The sequence below is a fragment of the Ambystoma mexicanum genome, chromosome 4q (assembly GCF_040938575.1).
Source record: "Ambystoma mexicanum isolate Mex_15411 chromosome 4q, UKY_AmexF1_1, whole genome shotgun sequence".
Taxonomy (NCBI): Eukaryota; Metazoa; Chordata; class Amphibia; order Caudata; family Ambystomatidae; genus Ambystoma; species Ambystoma mexicanum.
Window position 1 is genome coordinate 1,072,509,165 of NC_090928.1, and position 20,612 is coordinate 1,072,529,776.

Consider the following 20,612-nt stretch of genomic DNA (forward strand, 5'->3'; position numbering starts at 1 on the left):
AGGGCACAAGGGCAAATCCAACAAGAAATATGGGACATTTTCACTGATCCGGTCATCAAATTCGATAAGCAAAAAGTAATTCCTGTTCTAACATATGGTGCTGAGACGGCGTTGGCCACGTTTTAGGAAATATGGCACTCACTAGAGGGATCATTCTGGAAAAAGATCTTGGACTTATCCAACTGTTTGCCTGTAACTGCTATAAGATCTGAATTGGGAGTATTATCGATGTATGTAAGAGTAGTTTGGAACTCCCTGTGCCAGTTTCGAAAAGTGATTTTGAAAGATAGCCCAATACAGTTTCAAATCTCAAAGAGAAACCCAGGAAAAACTACAGACTGGGTTTTGGAGTAATGGATTCAAAGATGTAAAGAAGTATTATAAAGTATTAACTCAACAGAATGGTCGCTCGTGAATAACCAAGATGGGGTAAAACAGAAATTATGGTGTCTTGATTGGGAAGAAACAGAAAGAAAGATGAGAAATCATAGCATTAGCACCCTTGCCAAAAAATCCTTTAGATTTTTAAATGTTGTCCCAAAATACCTGATAAAATTCCTGAGTGCCCAACATAGAAATGTATTTTTAAGATTTAGGTTAAACATTCTCCAGACAAAAGAAGTTCTTTTTGCAAGACATCAACTGGAAATAAACGACACCCGTTGTAGATTTTGTCAGGAGAAGGCAAAATCTTTACATCACTTAGCCCTTTTGTGTCCCAGCTTAAGATCTAAGAGAACTAGACACCTAGGCGACTTAATTACCAGAAATCATCATGTGACTGCGGACGAATGGTGGGAATGCTTTTACGGAGGATATGATTTCAAGTTGATTTTTGTAATAACACATTTTATGAAAGAAATACTGTAATTCATTGTAGAGATCCTGGGTGTTTTGCATTGTTATGTTTTAAAGGATAACGGAAATCAATCAATTGTTTTTATAATCATGTGTGACATTTTGTATCGAGGTAAAAGTTTGTAATAAACTGAACATATAATAAAAAAAATAGACAGAGTAGTAAAATCAGGGAGAGGAAAGATGGAGTGATCGAGGGAAAGATTGAACCAGAGTGTGTGGCATTGGATGTTTGGAAACATAATTTCCTATTGAAAAACCTGGGGAGGGTTGGGTTAGGGTACCTGTACTGCTCTTCCCCGAAAAGTGCACGAAACAACCATAAATCATCAATGCAATTATAGAGCAAGTACGTTGAACCATAAACAGACAGACGCAATAACTCACAACCACGCACTCTTAGAAGATAAATCAGCTCTTTACGGCTATTTATTCAAAGCTTACAAGTACATAGAAATAACTCATAAAAATAATATGGACATAGATCACAGAAGACATAAAGAAGTCAAAAAGAAATACATCACCGTGAGCGTAATAGATGTCCTCATCTCATCCAGAAGCGGCTGGAAGACCCCGGGAACAGCCAGGCCGAGAGTACCATAGCTCACAGGAAGGCCAGACGGAGCGTCCTTCTCTGGCTGAAGTCTCACCTGACCCCCTCCGGGTTTCCGCATATGTACACACTCCACAAAGGGGAGTTAATTCTCGAACCTTCTGGAAATTACACCTGCGCAGTTGAGGAACAGCCGTCGGTTGCCAGCTGGGTCAATCGAGAGCTCCCTTCAAGGAACGCAGGGCCTCCCTGCTCTAAAAACATGCTCCACGGAGAACAGTAGCAAGCCATAACAACGTTAGCTTTCCCAGCAGAAATGGCCTTGACCGCATACCACGTTTGGAAAAGCATGTTTGTCTCAGCACTGTGAATCTAACACTTCAGCAAAATGTGTGCAGCCTTTCACTGCGGTGTGAAGTAAATATCCAACATGGCTCCGGGCGCTCCCAGAATGCATTGCGCGTCCGCGCCATTTTGAATAAAGCATAAATCAAGCATAACAGTACCCCAAGAAGAACCCTGGAGGGATCCAGATCAATAAGGCCTTGGCTCTTAGACCATCACCTCTAGCTAGGATTAGATAGTAGGCGTTACTGAACGCTTGTTGGAAAACCTGGTCGTTAGGGACGCCTTGGTTAGGGTGTAGGAATCCCCTTGGAGGTTGAGAGAGGGAAGCCCATTTGAGTACCGCCCCCACACCCTGACCAGAATCAAAACAGCGATTGTTAACACTTTGAAAATAAAAACCCTTGAACCATCGTTCTGAGTCTGGCAGTTATTGAAGCCATCTGTGACACTACGCAACCAGAGAGGTAAGAGATCTTTTATTCCTACCAGGGTATCCGATAAGGGCTGGTTGCAAGTTGGTGTTCCTTTTTGGGCTTACACTATTTAGTATTTTATTGAGAAACAGGGAGAGATACAGATGTGGTGAGGCGCATTGCTACACCTTATGTTATACTTATACTTCCAATAAGCATAGAATACTCACAATGGACGAGTCTGTCAACTACAACTGCCACAAATGCTGGCAAGAATCACCCTGAAACTGTTGAACCACCCTTGTAGGAAGTCTGAGGGTCAAAGGCTCCAGGGAAACCCTCTTCTAACAGGAACAGTGCTTCAGAGCCGCTGTGCTGAGGTTAATCAAAGTGTTTTAACGGGATGGATAGGGGTCCAGTCAAATCCCTGGCGAGTAAACCCAATGCTGCAAGAGGGTGCTTTAAAAAGCGTACCGTAAATCTTGAGACTGCAAGCAAGAAGACGGGTAGGCAGCGGCTTAGCAGTAAACATAGGAGAAGGAACAAGATCTGGAAAGGGATGAGACGGGTCAGTAGGAGTACAGGCGAGGGAGCACAGAGAGAAGTATTCTAGAAAAGGCAATAAGAGGCTAGATGCGTCTCTGCTAGAACTAGCAACGCACCGCTGCTCCTGCATCCGAGGCACAAATACACTCTGGATTCCATGCTCTGACGCTACGAGAGCAGCAGCATCCTTCCGGCACGCCCCCATGTGCGGGAACTATAATGGCACCTGGCAATGCAGCGGCCATGTTGGAGGGGCATGTTCTGAGATATACAGAGTAGATCCTCCTCCACCTGGCCCAGACAGAATGTTGATGAAACCGAGACACAACACCTTATACTAATAAAGGCTGGTCAGGTCAGAACTGAACATAACGTGCACAGTATCAGAAAACAGTATATTATGATGCATCCTTAAAACGGAAATGAAATAAATAATGAAGAAGAACAAGTTACTTACCCATTGTAATGCTCCTTCGACTGGATGTTCCTCTCACGTAGTCATCATCTTATGATATCTCAATAACCAGCTTTAGCTGCTTCGGATTTCTTTTTTTTTTCAGCAGGGGGCGCTATGCGGCGATGCCTGTCGACCTGATGTCCCGTCAGGGCCTCCGGTTCGGTGTCGACGACATCAATGGTATTTAGCGTGCGCAGTGACCGTTGGGTCCAGTTCCGTTTTTACGTGTATTGGTTTATCCTACGCCGACAGCTACTCACCCTGAAAGAGTGTAAGCTGCAATGACATGGAAATTCTACTGCGGGGTAGGCTGGAAGGGGCGATGAGGAATACGTGGGAGGAACATCCAGTTGAAAAACGTTAACATGGGTAAGGAACTCCTCCTACGTATTCCTCATTTTATGATACACTCCCAAAGCAGTATTTGCATCGTTGGAGGAGGAAGTCAGAGTTCACAGTTTCCAATTAGAATTTAGGAGTTACTTATTGGTCTATGTCTACAGAAGGTAACACTGCCTTCCCAAAAACCACTTCCTGGCCTGACTATAATGCTTGGTGAAAGTAGGGACTGAGAACCATGTTGCAGCCACACAAATATCCTGAATTAGTACTCCCCCCCCCCCCCCTGTAAGGCAGAGGAAGTAGCCATGCCCCTGGTCGAATGTGCTCCGAGACCCTCAGGAGGATCTTTTCCAGCTAATCTGTAGCATTCCGAGATTCCAAGGATGATCCACCTAGATAAAGTTTGTTTTGCAAGCGCCATACCCAACTTATGGCATGTATAACCACAAAAAGATGATCATCTTGTCTAATTTAGAAATTCTGGAAATGTAGAAACTAAGTGCACGTTTTGGGCCAAAACTTTGTAGCCTCTCCTCTTCCTTTCCTGGATGAGGTGTGCGATAGAAAGAAGGTAGAATGATTTTCTTAGTTAAATTAAAATCAGACAATATTTGGTAGAAAGGTAGGTTTAACCTTAAGGAACACTGTACCCTTAAAGAAGGCTGTATAAGTAGGCTTGCAGGACAAGGCTTGAAGTTCACTCACTCTACAGGCTTATTTAAGAGCCACTGAAAGGATTGTCTTTAAGGTTAACAATCTTAAAGGACAGGAAGGGATAGGCTCGAATGGAGCATACATTAGGAATTTCAGAATGAGGTTGAGATCCCAAACCGGGACTTGAAAAGGGACCAGAGGAAAAACATTTGTCAATCCTTTCAAAAACGGTATAACCAGTGGAATCTTGAACAAAGATACCTCTTCAGATGAGCGCTTGAAAATAGGTAGCGCTGCAAGATACCCTTTAATTGTACCAACCTGGATCCACAGATTGGCTAGGTGTAATAAGAATGATAATACCATAGGTATGCTGCATGTAAAAGGGTCCACATTTTTACCCCTGCACCAGCAGCAGAATTTGTTTCAACAGCAGCGGTATACGGAATTTCGTTGCTGGCCGTCTGGCTGAAAGCAAAATCTCCATTACGTCATCCGGGAGGTCCCAATCCTTATATCTCAACCTCTCAGAAACCATGCGTGAAGATCGAGTGTCTTGACCTCTGGATGAAGAACCTGACCCTCCTCTCGCGAGAGAAGGTCTACTCTTTGTGGACAACGTATTGGAAGAAAGATGGACTGTTAAGAAAGATTTCCATTTATGGGTAATTTTCCCTCCAGTTGTGAACCCCCCCAACTTTTTGCTGTCTGACCATCCTAGTCAGACCTTTGCCAGTGGAGCCCAGCCTTCTGCTGCACTCCGCTGGGCTTTTGCTCATTTTGTTATGGGGAAACTGACATGCTCTCCAGACTGTCAGTACTGGGAGACTTTGTTTCCCATAGCCTTTCACTTTGTTGCTATTTCTTAGTAACCTTTTATCAGTGCACAATGTACCTTACAGTACAGTGCCCTGGAGTCTTTTTCATTTTTAAGACCCTAGACACCCTCAAAGGATTTTGGTGGATGTACAAGTGTGCCCAGGGCAGAGCTGGTGGCAGCAGTTACTTTTAAAACATTTTTGACTCTTTGTCTATGGTCCATAGCGCATTTACTGCATTTGGCCCAGGACAGTGGCCAGTGCCTAAAATGGCCATGCCACAAGGTCCTTTGTTCTGTCCTTTGGCCATTTTGTCCCTTAGCCTTCCCCGGGTCGAGCAGACCCTGGAAATTCCTTATTTGGTCATGCAGAGCCCCGTGCAAACTGAAGCTTTCATGGACTTCTGCATGGCTTCTGTGTGTGCACCCAGGATGTGGGCTGGAGCCGTCTAGTTCCAATAGGCATCCTGGGTGCCAGGATGTCTAGCATGCTGGGAATGACTGGGACCACCATGGTCAGTGATTGGTCCACGTCTGGGATGGCTGAATGAGAGCAGAACTGCTATTGGTATACCTTCGTTTTGGCGCAAATGAGATTCTGGATAAGAGAGGGCACCTTACACCCATTCCAGGTCGATCTTTGAGTTTACACCGAACTTAGTAAAGGAGCCAAGTATCCTGAACCGCTGATGCAGATCTGCTGAACTGCTGGAAACCCGCTGGAAGGTTTGGCACCCTGGACCTGCGGTTGTCCCGTCAGAGCCCCTGTTTCGCATCGATCATAGAAGGCCTGCAAGGGCGCTTTGACCCAGTGGAGTAGTGGGACTAACTACTCTCGGCACCTCCTGCTTAACCTGCAAACGAGCCTCATTGAAAGTGTTCCTGGACCGGCCAGTGAACTGACCAGCTCGTACAGGACCTCTGCCCTGGAACCGCCGTCGTCTTCAGTTCCGACTTGTGCCTTTTGAGTCTGTAGCTCTGGGTATAAGGCACCCTCTCGCTGAGTTTAGTACACCTAGCACTCCTAGGTCTGGAATTAGGCGAGTCCGCCTGAACCCGAGCATGCGCAGTCACTGTGTCGCCTAGCTGTGGTGACGAACTTCGTGGGTACCTTGCTGCTGTACCCCCCTGTGCTTTAAGATAAGCTGCAGTGGAACAGCCCCGATGCCTTCACCAGAAGCGGAGAAATCACTACTGTCCCGCCACAGACTGAGGTCCCGGAACGCAGCCCTGAAAGCTGCAGAGACGCACAACTGTGTGATTCGAACCTGCAAACGAACTGGACTTGACTGGCGAAGTTTGGTCCGGAGTGCGCGTAGGGTCGGTAAGTACTTGCATCCCTTACCGGTGGCCCCTGGTACATCCATAGACTTTTACGCAGGAGTGTCCCCCAGAGGGCCACTCTTCCCTTTGGTCAAGTAGCCCGTGCTACCATCCTATTACTGATTCCTGGAAACCTCTGAGCCCTCTTGTAAAGACCCTGCTTGAATAGTGGGAACTTATTTTTCATCATCTCACCCACCTTCCTGAGCCAGTACAGCCCCCCTGAAGAAGACCCGTTTTGAACTTAACTGCACGATCAAGTGCTCTAGCACTGAATGTACTTTTGAGCACAAGGCTCCGCACTACTTAAGGACTGGACTGCCTATTAGTTAGGGTTTGAATTGTTGAAGGACTGCCTAAAGAATATTTGCACTGTGTGACCCCTTTCTTTACAGGCTGTGGATCTCTACTTGTGTAATATGCCTTTAGGCCAATAGTTACTGTATATATGTTTCCTAGTTAACGTTGTGCTAGTTTTGTTAATACTGCTAAATTTTACTTTGTCTTTGAGTTAAAAGGCCTTTAATAAATCTGTATGCATTTTTGATGTATACACCTGACAGAGTAATTTGTGGTGTTTGTTGTGTGTGCTCCTTGTGGACTCGATCAGCCTCACCCCTCCTGCGACCTAGTCTTGATGGCCGCCAATGCTACCTTGATTGGTCTGGCTTGTCCAGAAGGTTACCCTATTCCAAGAAACTAGGATGGCCTTCTGAACCTCTGCCCACCAGGTCAGAGTTCAGAAATCCATCTGAACATGGACATGGCCAGAAGGTTGGGGTACCATGTCCTCCTGGCCCAATCTGGGGCAATTTGGATCACGGATATCATGAACTTTCTCAACCATGCGAGGAATGACGAAGACCTGAGGAATAGCGTACTGGAGTGGAAACTCCTAGTCCACTATGAGCGAGTCTCCTAGAACTCCTCTTGGGGGAAATTGCCTGGAGAAGTACAGTTTGCACTTCTGGTTGACAGTGGTCACAAACAGATCCACTTGAGGGGTCCCTCAAAGGGTGAAGATCTCTTGAAGGACTTCCTGAGCTAGTTCCCACTCGTGGGAGACAATGCTCTGCCTGCTCAGAGCGTCCGCCGCTGTGTTCTCCTCTGCCTGGGTAAACTGTTGATACCGAGATTCCTTCGTGAATTGCACAGAACTAGAGCTGCATTGCTTCTCTGCACAGTGGTAGTGACCCTACGCTCCTCTCTTTTCTGAGGTAGTACATGGCCACTGCGTTGTCCGTCATTATCTGGACATTCTTTCCCCGTACAGAGGGCAGAAAGGCCTTCAGCGCCAGATTGCCCTCAGCTCCAAAAGGTTGATGTGTAGTTTGGACACCGATGGAGACGAACGACTGTTGATAGTCAAATTGTTGCCGTGGGCTACCAACCCTGTGAGGGAGGTGTCCGTCACTACAGTTATCTCCGGCCATGGTTGCCAAAAAGCTTCTCCTTTCAAAATGTTCTCGCAGGCCCACCACAGAAGGTCCTGTGTGACTTTGCTCAGAACCTGAAGGAGGTCTGGCATCCTGCCCAAGAACTGGGACCATTGAGCCCTGAGTGCCCATTGAAGGAATCTCATTCTCAGGTAGGCCTCTGCCACCAAGAAAATGCAGGATGCCATGAGGCCGAGCAACCTTAAAAAATTAAATAAAATAATATACAAACCGAAGGCCGGAAGACGCTGGGCACTCTGGAATTTGGTGACAATCTGCAGAATGTCTTCAGCCCTCACCTCGGGTGGCAAGGTTTTTCCCAAGGAAGCTTCAAGGGCAGCTCTGATGAATCAGAGCCTTTGGATTGGTAACATGTTGGGGGAGAAGCCCAGTTTGTGAAGGAAGTGACAGGTGATATGATATGATAAGTCATTTGTAACGCACCTATACACAAGAGTTTCAAGGTGGAGCTGAGATGTTCCAGAGTCTGTTCGGGGGAACGTGCCGTGATCAACCAATCGTCCAGGTAGGGGTAGACGTGCATGCCCTCTCTCCTGAGACTCGCTGCCACGCCATCAACTTGGTGAACCCTCAGGGCGGAAGTCAGCCCAAATGGCAGAAGTCGAAACTGATAATGAGAACTGCCAATGGCTAACTTCCAGAACTTTCTGTACCTGTGATGGATTGGCACATGAAAGCAAGCATCCTGAAGGTCAAATGATCCCATCCAGTCCTGAAGATGGAGGGCCTGAAGGATCTGAGAAAGGGTAATCATCTTGAATTTGTCCTTCCTGAGGAACTTGTTCAAGTCTCTTAAGTCCGAGATGGGTCTCTATCCTCCGTCCTTCTTGGGGATTAGACAGTAAGGGGAGTACCAACCTTTTTTCCTCTCTGTTACAGATACCTGTTCAATAGCACCTTTCTCGAGCATGGTCAAAGGTTCCTGTATAATGAGCGGATCTGGTACTTTGAAAGTGCTGTTCCCCAGTGGATGATCCTGAGGCCTTTTTAGAAAGGGAAGGCAGTAACCCTGGGCAACTGTTTCCAATGTGCATGCATCTGAATTAATACCCTACCATTCTTTCAGATGCTGTGAGAGTCTGCCTCCCACCGGGGTCTTGTGGAGTCAGGCCTCAGAGAGGTTTTGAGATGGTTGAGTCAGCGGCTGAGGGTAAAGCAGCCATCGCATGGGTGTTCTTGGCACCTCTTTCCCATCCACGATGGGGGAATTTTCTCTGACCTCTTTGATTCGACAGTCCTCTCCCTCTTCCAACTGAGGAGCAATAGTGAAAGTACCTGCCCCTCCAAGCTGTACCAGTGGGGCAAGTTTGTGGTGGTCTGATTGCAGCGCCAAGGGATTTGGCTGCTGCTGTGGAGGTCTGCAGCTTCTCCAGGCTCTCGTCAACCTTGCTGCCAAATAAATGTGTGTCATCAGAGGACATGTAAAGAAGTCTAAACTGCACATCTGGAGCAAAACTAGACTTTCTCAACCAGGCAAATCTGCGCATTACATAGCCCTGCTGATACTGTCAACAGAGTCGAGATCAGTCTGGAGGAATTCGCACATTGCATCTTTCACATTCTTGACAATGTTTGAGAAGCCGTCTTGTTCTTTCCCTTCAGGGATATGTTCAGCCGCCATCGCTATGGAATCCCATAAGGTGAAAGTGAACTTTGCCAGTGCACATGTGACATTTGCCAGTTTAAAGGGACATACGCCCCGCAGAGAAAACCTTTCTAGCCAAAATGTTATAACGCTTTTCATCTCTGTCCGGAGGGGGGTAGTTGGGTATGCATTTGTTTGGCTGTAGAAGTGGCAGCCTGAATGCTTTGATAGATAGCAGGGTTCACTGCTTGACACTCTGTACTTGCTTGTCAGTTTTTTGTTCACTGCTGGAATTAATTCTGGCATCTGCCAATTGGCATCAACTCTCCTTTGTAAAGCTACATGTAAATTAAGAATAGGGTTCTCCTGGGGCCCCTTATCTAAAATATCAGTGAGGTCGTCCTGCTCAAAAAGTGGTGCAAGCCTTTTCCATCCCAGATATTCAATGACCCTAGATCAGCTGTCAAGGAAAAACTGAAATAATCTTGTGTATATACCTCCAAACATATATAAACTATGCGTGTGTCACTGATATGAAATGTTTGCACTCAAATGTAAAGTCTGACACAAAAGTGACACTCAATACAAAGTAAAGAATGTGCCTTGACAAAGCCCAAGAAAGGACGAAACAATACCAAGTGCAAAGTAATGTTGGTTTTTTATTTTACATAAAAAATAACACATCTCGCACTAAAAAAGTCACTACTAATGTCACAAGGAAATACACTAAGTGAAATAACGTGTGTCATATTGATGAATGTGGAACATAAATGAACAAACATGAAGTTAATTAACTTGTGTTTACGATATGAATGTAGAATATACCGAAGTAAAAAAAACTGTATGAATAACAGAAACAAGTGTGTAACTCACAATTATATGATTTGAAAAACTGTGGGGATAAATTAACTTTAAGCGCAAAGGCTCACATAGAAAAAACTCCCATCGTACATACTAAACAGCCCGAATGGTGAATATCAGTGTCAATAATGCATAAAGGAGGAGGATATCAATCCCGTATCCCAAACCACAGAAGCCGAATGGATCGACCCTCCCACCGTGGTTGGCACGGGCGCCTGAGTATTAATAATACAGGAAGCCACGTGGGAGCGAATGGGGGGAAGACGGAGTTAGGAAAGGGGATGGAATGACAAAGGTAAGGAAGGGTGAAAAAACATGCATACATAGAAAAACCTAACTGGGCATAGCTTCTGCCTGACAAAACAGCTCCTGACTTGATACCGCAGAAATTTTACTCTACACCCCTGGACCTTTAACATAGCACATAGAACTAGTAAAGCGTGACATGTTCCCTAGACTCACAAAGCGCAGCACATTGAACATTATAGGTTAGTGGTCATGACTTAAATGCAACAACACACCAATAACCAACTCTTCATACACTTAACGTAATAGTGCGCAAGTATGATGGCACAGACTAGGGAATTCCCTGTAAGGATTATGACAGACACACATGGCCCTAAAAGGGCAAGCAGAAGCCACAAAACAAGGAACTTAACACTGCACAGATAGTGGAAATAAGCATTGTGTGTGCGAATGGCCATTCACGAGCCTCTACTGTTATCAGAACACCTCCATAATGAACAGTCCTTTTCTTGTTTTAACCAGAAATGCTTGTCAGTAACACCCTGCAGGCATAGCAGGCAAGCATGAGCTATAAATGTTCCTTGAGCAAATGGTACGATTTTAGGCCACCTCTCACAACTCTCGAAATATGGGCAACAATGACATGTGCATCTGGTAAAGCACACATAACTTAATGCCCGGACGCCTCCTGAGGCCGTCTGACCTTAAAGAAGTAGAATGTAGAGTCTGGCGCCTCTTTTCACTGCCGCGACCCAAGCATTAACAGGTTAACATAGAAACACCAAACAATGCGTGAACCACTTAACTGGACTTAACTGGCTGTCCGGGCGCCTCTTGCGGCTGCCCCGGACCTGAAGAAAAGACGTGGAGGTTTAGCTCTTCAACCTTCTCTCACCGCGGCGACCAGAGTCTCTTCAAGCACAGCTCTTGCAAGAGCCTGGGGGCGCGTAGACTAATGCCCCCTCCAGCGTTCCTTCCGCCTGCCAGCTTCACCGCACCTTCAGTCTGCTGCCTCGCCGCTGGCACCGCCCGTGCTCTCCAACATTAATCATCAGCACCGGAGTGCGGGCGGATGGATGGCGGTTATAAGCACGCCTTCCCGATTGCCTGTAGCTGCTTAGTGGCGCACATAGGGAACTACACACTGTCCCTTTGCCTGCTGGGAAGTGTAGTTCCCACACTTGATTTGCGCACTAAACACCTCTTTCTGCCCAAATCCTGACTTCTGACAATCTGTCTCTATTGAGCCATGCAGCAACTGACTCCTAACTAAATGTGGACAGGTCAGATACTAACGAAACATAGTAACGGAAATGAATCCAATTAAACTAACCCAAGGGTGGAGTTCCCAGACTGATACTATTCACCCAAAATAAGAAACACTCTTAATACCCCATCAATGACTGTGTTCTGATCTTATCAAACTCTCTCCAACTATTTATCGGAACTACTGTCCTCCTGCTTCACTGCGCCCACACCAATACTCCCACTACCACCTTGTACTCTCTCAACACATTCCCATCATACACCGTCACTCCCACTCTTTCCATTTCTCAATTTCTCGCTCACCGTTAACAATCACCCTCGCCATACGTCACTCAACAGGTACCACTCTCTCTCACAAACAATACCTTACATGCACTCTCTCAGAACACTGCCACAGTTTCCTTAGCACTCCACTCAGTCTTCCCTCCGACTGGTTTCCTGGGTCACCACTGCTCCACCAGACTTCAGCTGCACACCTTCCATTGTCTTCTGTGCTGGTTGGGCTTTTATACACTCCTCCCGGCTCCCATTGGTCTCCATGGTCATGTGCTCCCCTTGGCCAATCTCTGGCTAAGTTATCCCTCTTTGTGTTGGAACTTCCTCTGGAACGCTTTAAAAAGGTTGTTAGCCCAGTCTCTATTTTCTGAGATGGAAGTCAAGTGCTCAGGCTGCTAGTTTTCCTCATGGGCTGCTTTCGGCGATGGGGAGTTTTATTCACAACTGGGTTTGTGGTTGATTACTGTGCCTCTCCTGCTCCCCTGCTTCCCTTCTCACTCTCAGTTCATTTTCCATTACTCCACCATTCCCCTTCACTGGAAACACCCCAGTAGATTCCATGCCTGATCAAGATTGCGTTCCTCTGGTTCCTATCTGGATTTTCTTTATTTTGCCTAGGTGCATTCTGAGAGTTGCTGTTCTGAAGAGAGAACCCTGCCCAGAAGAGAGGCTCACTGGCACTGTGGAGGAGACTGTGGTACCAGCAGTCATATACCATGCACACACCAGGGGGAAAAGGACTAAAACGCCCTCACTCTTCCTCTGTGGTAGGACCGGACCTGGTATACACCTTGGTAGTCTGCCTAACCCCAGGCCTGGACGCATCCCTGTTTACCCCGACCCCTAACAGGGTCATGACTCTGACCCTGACTGACTGTCACAAGGACCAACTGTCCTGAATCCAGTTTTCACCAATCTAGTTTAAAGGCAGCGCTTGATCCCCCTGGACATTTGTTGCCCAAACACCCTTCTTTAAGTCTCCTGGTGCTTTTGTTCCTTCCTGGTTTGATACACAGTCCTCTCCGGTTGTGTATGATGATAGACCTTTCTTCTGCCCATTCTGGGTAGATTTGTAGGCTGCAGTTATTCTTCTCTTGCCTGCCCAGCCAAAACCGATATGGTGTCACAGGAGTCCACTACAGGTTCACAATCTCTAGGGGTTTGCCTCACCTCCAAGGTCTGGTATTGCTCAATCCCGAGGTCTGGGATTCTGGGCCTTAGAAGGCTGGCTTTCTTCTGCTTTGACATGCCCTAGCATCAACCAGGATTTATGCTATGGCTCCCAGCAGGCAGTGGGTAAGACCTTAGGCAGCAGGACATAAGACTGGACTACCTCATTCAGCGGTGCTGCTTCATCTCTCTCTCCCTCTGCTCTCTTCTCCCCATCTCTGCCCCATATTCCCTTTATACTCCTTTCTTTTATCCTTCCCCAACCTGTCCCTTGCTACCGTCAGCCTACAACCTCCTACATAAGTATATTTTCTCCTCTGCTCTTCCTACTCCTCGAACCTTTCCCTTCGTGCGCCTCTCAACTGCTCGGGTTGCCACACTAACTTCCTCACTGCCTGCTTGGCTCTGGCACTTAATCGGCAGCACCAGATTCATTATGGACTCTGTCTGGGGATTGTTTTTCACTTTCAAGCTATTTTTGTATTTGCTTGGTAAGGGCTATTTTCTTGCCTCTTCTCGAAGTGTCCTACCTAATAGTTTCAGACAACCCTTGTGATCTTGTATTTCTCTCCCCAATCAATCTTGTTTGGTCATGTTTGTAAGGCTTACAAAGTGTCACCACCATCTCAGAATCAGGCAGTTGCAAGATGACAGCTGCCTGACCCAGCAGTGGCATCCCAAAGGCTCCTCGTGTGTGTGCCCTCCAATTGCCCATTGTCTATTTATGGCTCATGGAGGAGTTCATTCATAAGCCCCTTGCTGGTCTCTCTCTGTGGATATGTGTGCAAGCTACTTTTTAAGTTTAAGAACTAGAACAATTCTGGGATATGTCAATAGACATAAGATTAATATCCTTTTTCTCTGAGAAACGCACGTTATAATGGCCATCAATAGAAATGGGGCAGTTTCGGAGGCGATATGAATACTATACTGAACCCAAGATTGGATAGGACTGGCAGTGCCCAATGATCCCCGTCAAGAGCGACACAGCCTGCAGAGACGGATGGATAGGCTGGACATATGGGATGTGTGGCGAATTTTGAATCCACAAAGCCGAGAGTATAATTTTTACTCTTCAGTGCACAACATGACATCGTCCATTGACATATTCCTGCTTTCACAACAACTCCTGGGGAAAGAGTTGTCTACAGCTATTCTCCCACGCACACTTTCTGACCACTCCCCCATAGTCCTGAGAATAACAGTGGGGAATAGGGTCCTGAACCACACGTCATGGAGATGTAAGTCGGAGGCACTACAAGATCTGGTATTCAAAACAGACATAGAAAATGACAAGTACACCTTTTTTGCCCACAATACAATGGTATACTTTGGCAAGCCTTCAAAGTATTCATTAGCGTGCTGGCTATCTTTAGAGAATTTAGGGTTCTCAAAATGATAAGGCAGGACCTAGAGTGCTGTAAGAACACACTCAAGAATTTAGCAAATGCATATTCTGCCACGCCTAGCCCTACCCTCCTGTCAGAAATGTGCACCGCCTTAGAGCAATTCCGCAACCATGCACAGGGAAATGAGATTGTACCAAGCCTATAGCCGCCCAGAGGTATTGGGAAGGTTATCAGCCAGGCAGAACCCATGCCAGATTGATACGCACTGAGAGGGGCTCCACGCAAATAGACTGTATACTCGACTGGCACTTGGTGGGTAAGTGGACAGATCAAGATATTTTAGGTGTCAGGCGATTTTATGAGGACTTGTAAAGTACCAGTCCTTTGAAAGTTGAGCGAGCTATTCACTCCCTATTGGAGGACATTCCAATATCCAGATTGTCTACTGGTGGCAGGGAGCAACTTGATATGCCATTTACTGTAGAGGACATTATGCCAGTCATTAAGGAAATCCCCAAAGGGAAGGCATCAGGCCCAGATGGGCTGGCAGCAGAGTTCTATATGGAATATGGCAAGCAATATTTAAGAAAATGCAAGCTGTACATCCATACCCCCCGGGGCGCACTGGGAAAACATGGGATACCAGGCACTAGGGGACTTGTTCCCGGAACAGAGGTTTCTTTCATTACAGACCTGGAAGCACAGTTACAGGGGTACAACAATGGAGATACTGCAGGTTCACAGGTTGAGGGCCACTGTATCCAGGTTGTGGGAGGGATACCCACTTGAGCCCTCTGAAAATGACATCCTCGTGTATATATCAAACTCCTATGGCTGCCACAGGCTTTTGTCCACACCGTGCAAACTGATTATGGGTCAAGTAGGTACACATACATCCAATGCACGACAAATGGCCAGAGATATAGGGATAGCAAATCTGTGCACCAGCCAGAATAGTATCACTTAACACTAAATTTAAATTAATTCAGTTCAAGATATCTAATAGATTGAACTATAACCCCCCACCCCCAGTAAGATTGGTCAAATATATCCAGACGCAAATAACTGGTGCCTCATGTGCAGAAGTGAAAAAGCAGACCATTTACACATGTTTTGGAGTTGTGGTAAACTACACGCATTCTGGCAACATGTAATTGACACACTGTCTGAAGTGGTAGGCCGCCAGGTGCCTCATGACCCCAGGGGTGTGATGTCTGGTTTGTGGAGGGATGTACCGGAGAGGAGACTCATAGCCTTTCTCAACATGGGTTGCTTGATTTACAAATGTAGCATTTTGAAAAAATGGAAAGACACTATGCCGCCATTAGGGTAAGAATGACTAAAAGAATTGGCATGGGCCAAGAACTGTGAAGAACCTTTTATAGGAATGTTGCAGAATTTGTCCAAGGCCAACGACATATGGTGCGAATTCCGAATGTACCTGGCTCAAAAACTGCCACCATGAGCCCAATGATCTAGGTCGTGAGCGGATTGTAATTCTGACCATTAGTCAGCGGACAGTAGTAGTTGATAGAAATAGGCCCGCTAAGGTCGATGGAGTATGTGCTTGATACTGTGCTGTCCCAATGCTGATTCCATGATCTATGGCTATACAATGGTTATGTTTGTCTGCCAGCTGTAAAGAAAGACTGTTTTTAAAAACTAAGTAACTTAAACATTAACTTGAATAGGAAAGGATAGTTAAGAGACTTCCCTTGACCCAATATCATCAAGCTATATAAAAGGCAAAAGAACATGCTTATACTAGCAGAATTAGAGAAAATGCAAATCAAGTAAGAGCTCTTTTTTTTTAATCGTACAGGATCTTTTATCTTCATCATCTACCTCATGATCTTGACACCATCTACTGAACTCTTATAGAACGTTCAGCATTTTTGTATTTTTTTTTTTTTTTAAAGAACACTAAAATAAGGGTCCTCCTTTCTGCATTTGATTCACAGGAGGAAGAACCCACAATCATTGCATATCAGGAGTTTTTTCAACTAAATTATTCTCCTTACATGAGGTTGCTAACACCAAAGTTAAGACTAAACCATTAGCTGTTAAACCTTCTCATTCTCATGCTGATCCCATACAAACGTCATGTTATTCAAGAATTTTCAAAAATTGTTATTCCTATTTTGACTAACATTATCAATTATTCCTTTTGGCAGCAGGTCTTAAGTGACTGCTGCAAACTCGCTTTAATTCGCCCAATTATCATAAAAACCCTTATGGACCCAATGAAGCCAGCTCATTATCGACCTATTGCTAATCTTCCGCTGGCCAAACTCCTGCCACCACTCAGATGCGTCTAGAAGTTTGTTGGTGAGTAGAATCTTGATTTCGTCTGGGGAATGGGACTGCATCTCATCTACTATTCATTTCGAAACCCTGCTCCTTAAGCAACCGATCGACAACACTGTTCCATAGTCGGTTTGCTCAAACTCTCTGCATCCTGCAATACGGTAGCCCATGGATCCTTGATCAAGAGATTACCACTGTGGCTTATCAAAGGGGCTGTTAGGGAGAATTCTCAATATGTGCTAATTTCCCCTACCTTTTGAGACCCCCAGCAACATTGCTTGATTTCTAGGATTTGATTTGTTTTTACCTGGGAAGAATGAGAGCCTTTTTTCCCCCACTCTTCCATGTATTTTGATGTGTGTTTTACTTTAGTGTTCTTTGGTTATGGAGTTTTAAAACAAACTCCATGGGCATCATCTTTTTATGTGTGCCACACAGCACCTTCAGTGAAGTGGCACATGAATGCCTTTCAGACTTCCCAAGGTTTAAATACCTTCTCTGGGACCGACTATTGTCTCCCAGAGCATGTAAAGTTAAATTGACTTTACTAGTCTCTTTAAATTTACCGACCCAGCACACACTTTCTTAATATAGAGTGCTGGAGGGGTTGCCTGGCTTCCCCTGAGTCAACACACTCATGTAACAGTCAAATGTTAACCTTTCCTACTTTAAATGGCTGGTGGCAGTGGTTTTGATCAAACTACCATAATTTTTCCCGACCGCTAAGAACTGTAGCTAAAAATTGAGTCAGCCATGTTTTTCAATATGGCGCCCAAGACCTATCTGTAAAAACAGACTCGGGTTGACTTTTTTCGCCATTTCTTTTAGGAAAAGTCCTTCTCACGTTTGTCTCTGCGCGCCAAACCAGGTTTAGTCCCTTTGTTAGTTGGCCTTTGGCAGGCTTCAGTGCAGAAGCCCTCCTCTGGCGCCAGGGTGTCTGGGGTGGACAGGAGGTGAGGGAGGTGCCCGAAACTCCCTGTGGTTAGTCTCCTAGGAGACCTCTGGCGTGACCTCTGGCAAGGAAACCCACCATGCTGTGTGAGGGTTCCATGTAATAATGTCGCCACAAAAATCTCGCCATGCAAAAATATCGCCGAAAAATGGCTGTTTTTTGTGGCGAAATTATTGCATGGAACATGCGGGGGACACCCCCGCAACCGCCAAACTTTTTTTTTTCTTTTTTTTTTCTGCCCCTGTCCCCATATATATGGTCACCCAAATAATATCGCCACAACATTTTCCCGGCGCTATTAATTACGGCGACCATATATATGGCGATATTATTACCTGATACCTGTGTAAGTGACAGCCAGGCTGGAAAGAATGGAGGAAAACTGTTTAAAATCCGCTCTCTGGGACTTGGAAAGAAGAGTCGACCACTGGAACGAAAGAACCGAAGACTAGCTGAAGGAAGAGGACTGCTCCAACTCCTGGACGACCAGTGAAGCCCTGCTGCAGGTCCGAATTGCCTGAAACTCCATCGACAGAGAAGCCCTTCAAGGTTAACTTCTTACCTTGAGTTTGGCGGGAACAACCAATTTGCAAGCCACCTGGACACCGTCCCCATCTGGTTGAATTTTCATCAGAGTGCTGTTGAAAACCGGATAGCCAGAGGGAAGGAAACCAGCTTGTGGACTTTAAGACACTCGCACCTTAAACCGATGTCTTGCTAAAGCTTTTGGCCTCATCCCTGGGCAGTGCAGGAACCTCCCGACGTCCTCCTTGTCCCCGCGACTGAAGATCAGGAAGAGCGAGATCTGCTCCAACTGCCAGGAACAACTGCCTCAGCTACAGCTCTTCTTCATTGACAAGGTACTGTGCAAACGCGTCCGGAAATCTTTTCGGCCATTGAGAAAGTGCGTGAAACTTTCCTCAACTACGAAGGCTTGTCCTTCCCTTAACATTCGTCAAACTTTTCACCTAGCCACATTCTTCTAATCTCTGTGGCAAAGACTTAACCGTTATCTATCAGAACTGTGCTATCCTATACAAAGACTCTGAACCATTGACTTTGGCCCAGGCCTTTTGAGAAGAATTGCTGGTTGTAGTTAAATGAAACCTTTTGCCCTGCCTATGAATGTATTTGGGCTGTCTATTCTTATAACCTTGTCTTTTTACCCCTTTATTAAGTATCTGAAGTGCCATTTTGTTCCCACTTCACGGCAGCTAAACTTGCTCATTTACTTAACGGTTGTATTTTTATGTGGTTTATTAGTGTGTGATCTTGAGCTGCTTATGCTAGTGTAATGTTTTCTAACTAACTAAGTAAATAAATGTATATTCTTTTACCAAGAAACCTTGTGTAAGTGTATATTTGAATTACTGTATTTGTTGGTCCTTTGTGTAACTTGTTCTACTGCTCACTTAAACTCTTGAGATAAATCTGGCTGCTCAGCCATCGCTACCACTTTACTGTGTAGTACAGGGTTGTACCAAAAGTGAAATTGTGCTTACACTTGTAGTCTTACTTGCCTGTAGTGTTTCCAAAGGGTACTGCAGGCGATTCTGCCTAACAGGGGCCATTAATGGGGTATCTTCCTTTCTGTCTGCAAGAACCCAGTAGGCAGCAATTTCTTATTTTCCAAACAGAGGACCTCAGGGCTCACCCATCTCGTCCATTGCTTTTTAATCTGTACATCCGCCCCCTTCCAACATCATCTATGCATACAATATAAGATGTCATTCAAAAGCTGATGACACGGAAATCATGGTTTTGTTTTGCTCAGACCTGCACTGCTATTTCTAATTCAAAGTGCCCTTCCTTCAGCAATGTTTGCTGCTGCTCGATATATGCACAGAGCTTGTTTCTTGAGGAAGAGGGCACTGATAAAGTGATGATGCTCTTTGCCAATTGCATGCCCTTCCCTTGAAATTTACAAGTGTTTCAGGCTGTGAGCATAGCTCTGTTAGAAATGTAATGTTTTTTCTTGTATTCTTCTTTGATGGTCTAGGCAATATTTACACTCACATCTTACAATATGTTTTTAAATGTTTCTTTTATTAAAGAATTTGATGTAATAACCGGAGATATCAATTAATTATTTTGTAATATATACTTGTGCAGGTTTTTATTGAAATAATACCATGAATTGTATGTTGTATTAAATTAAACGAACCAAAGCAAATCATTTAAAAACTTGAACACACATCACCTCAGCTTGACATCAGTTCTTACCTTTATTTTAAAAAAAAAAAAAGAAAAAAAAAGTTTGAGGGTTGCGGGGGTGTCCCCCACATGTTCCATGCAATAATGTCGCCACAAAAAACGGCAATTTTTCTGCGATATTTTTGCATGGCGAGATTTTTGTGGCGACATTACATGGAACCATCCAGGATTGGATGCACAAAAATTGGCTACACTTTAATGAGTGCAAAACAAATTCTTATTCTCTGACATCTAGAGAACAGTGACCATTCCAGCTGCGAGATCGAGCTTCACAATATTCAGAAGTTGCTATAACAACTGCTCCCGTCAGGAATATAGGGGAACTTTTGTACTCCAAGGTGTCCCTTCTTCCCCATAGCCTTCAAATTAGGGAAACCGGCCTCTTTCAGATGAAAGTCCTCAAATATTGTTCAATTTCTCTCCATGGAGGATCGAGCAGTGGCGGTGGGAGCTAGGATTACCTCCCGGCTGAATGCAATTCAGAGTGCATTTACAAGTCCATGGAGCTCACTTCTATTAGCTAAACACTTTGCAGTGATGTCCAGCACCAAGAGGTGATTCAGCGATGCAGTGTGCACTATACAAATGATTCCACTCACTCGCCTACACAAAAGAAAG

At 45.3% G+C, this 20,612-nt stretch overlaps 1 protein-coding gene across 4 annotated transcripts in view; it reads right to left on the reverse strand.

Annotated features, from left to right (window-relative positions):
• NVL (nuclear VCP like) overlaps window positions 1-20,612 on the reverse strand; it is a 1,303,574-nt gene that overhangs the window by 283,022 nt on the left and 999,940 nt on the right. The window lies entirely within an intron of this gene.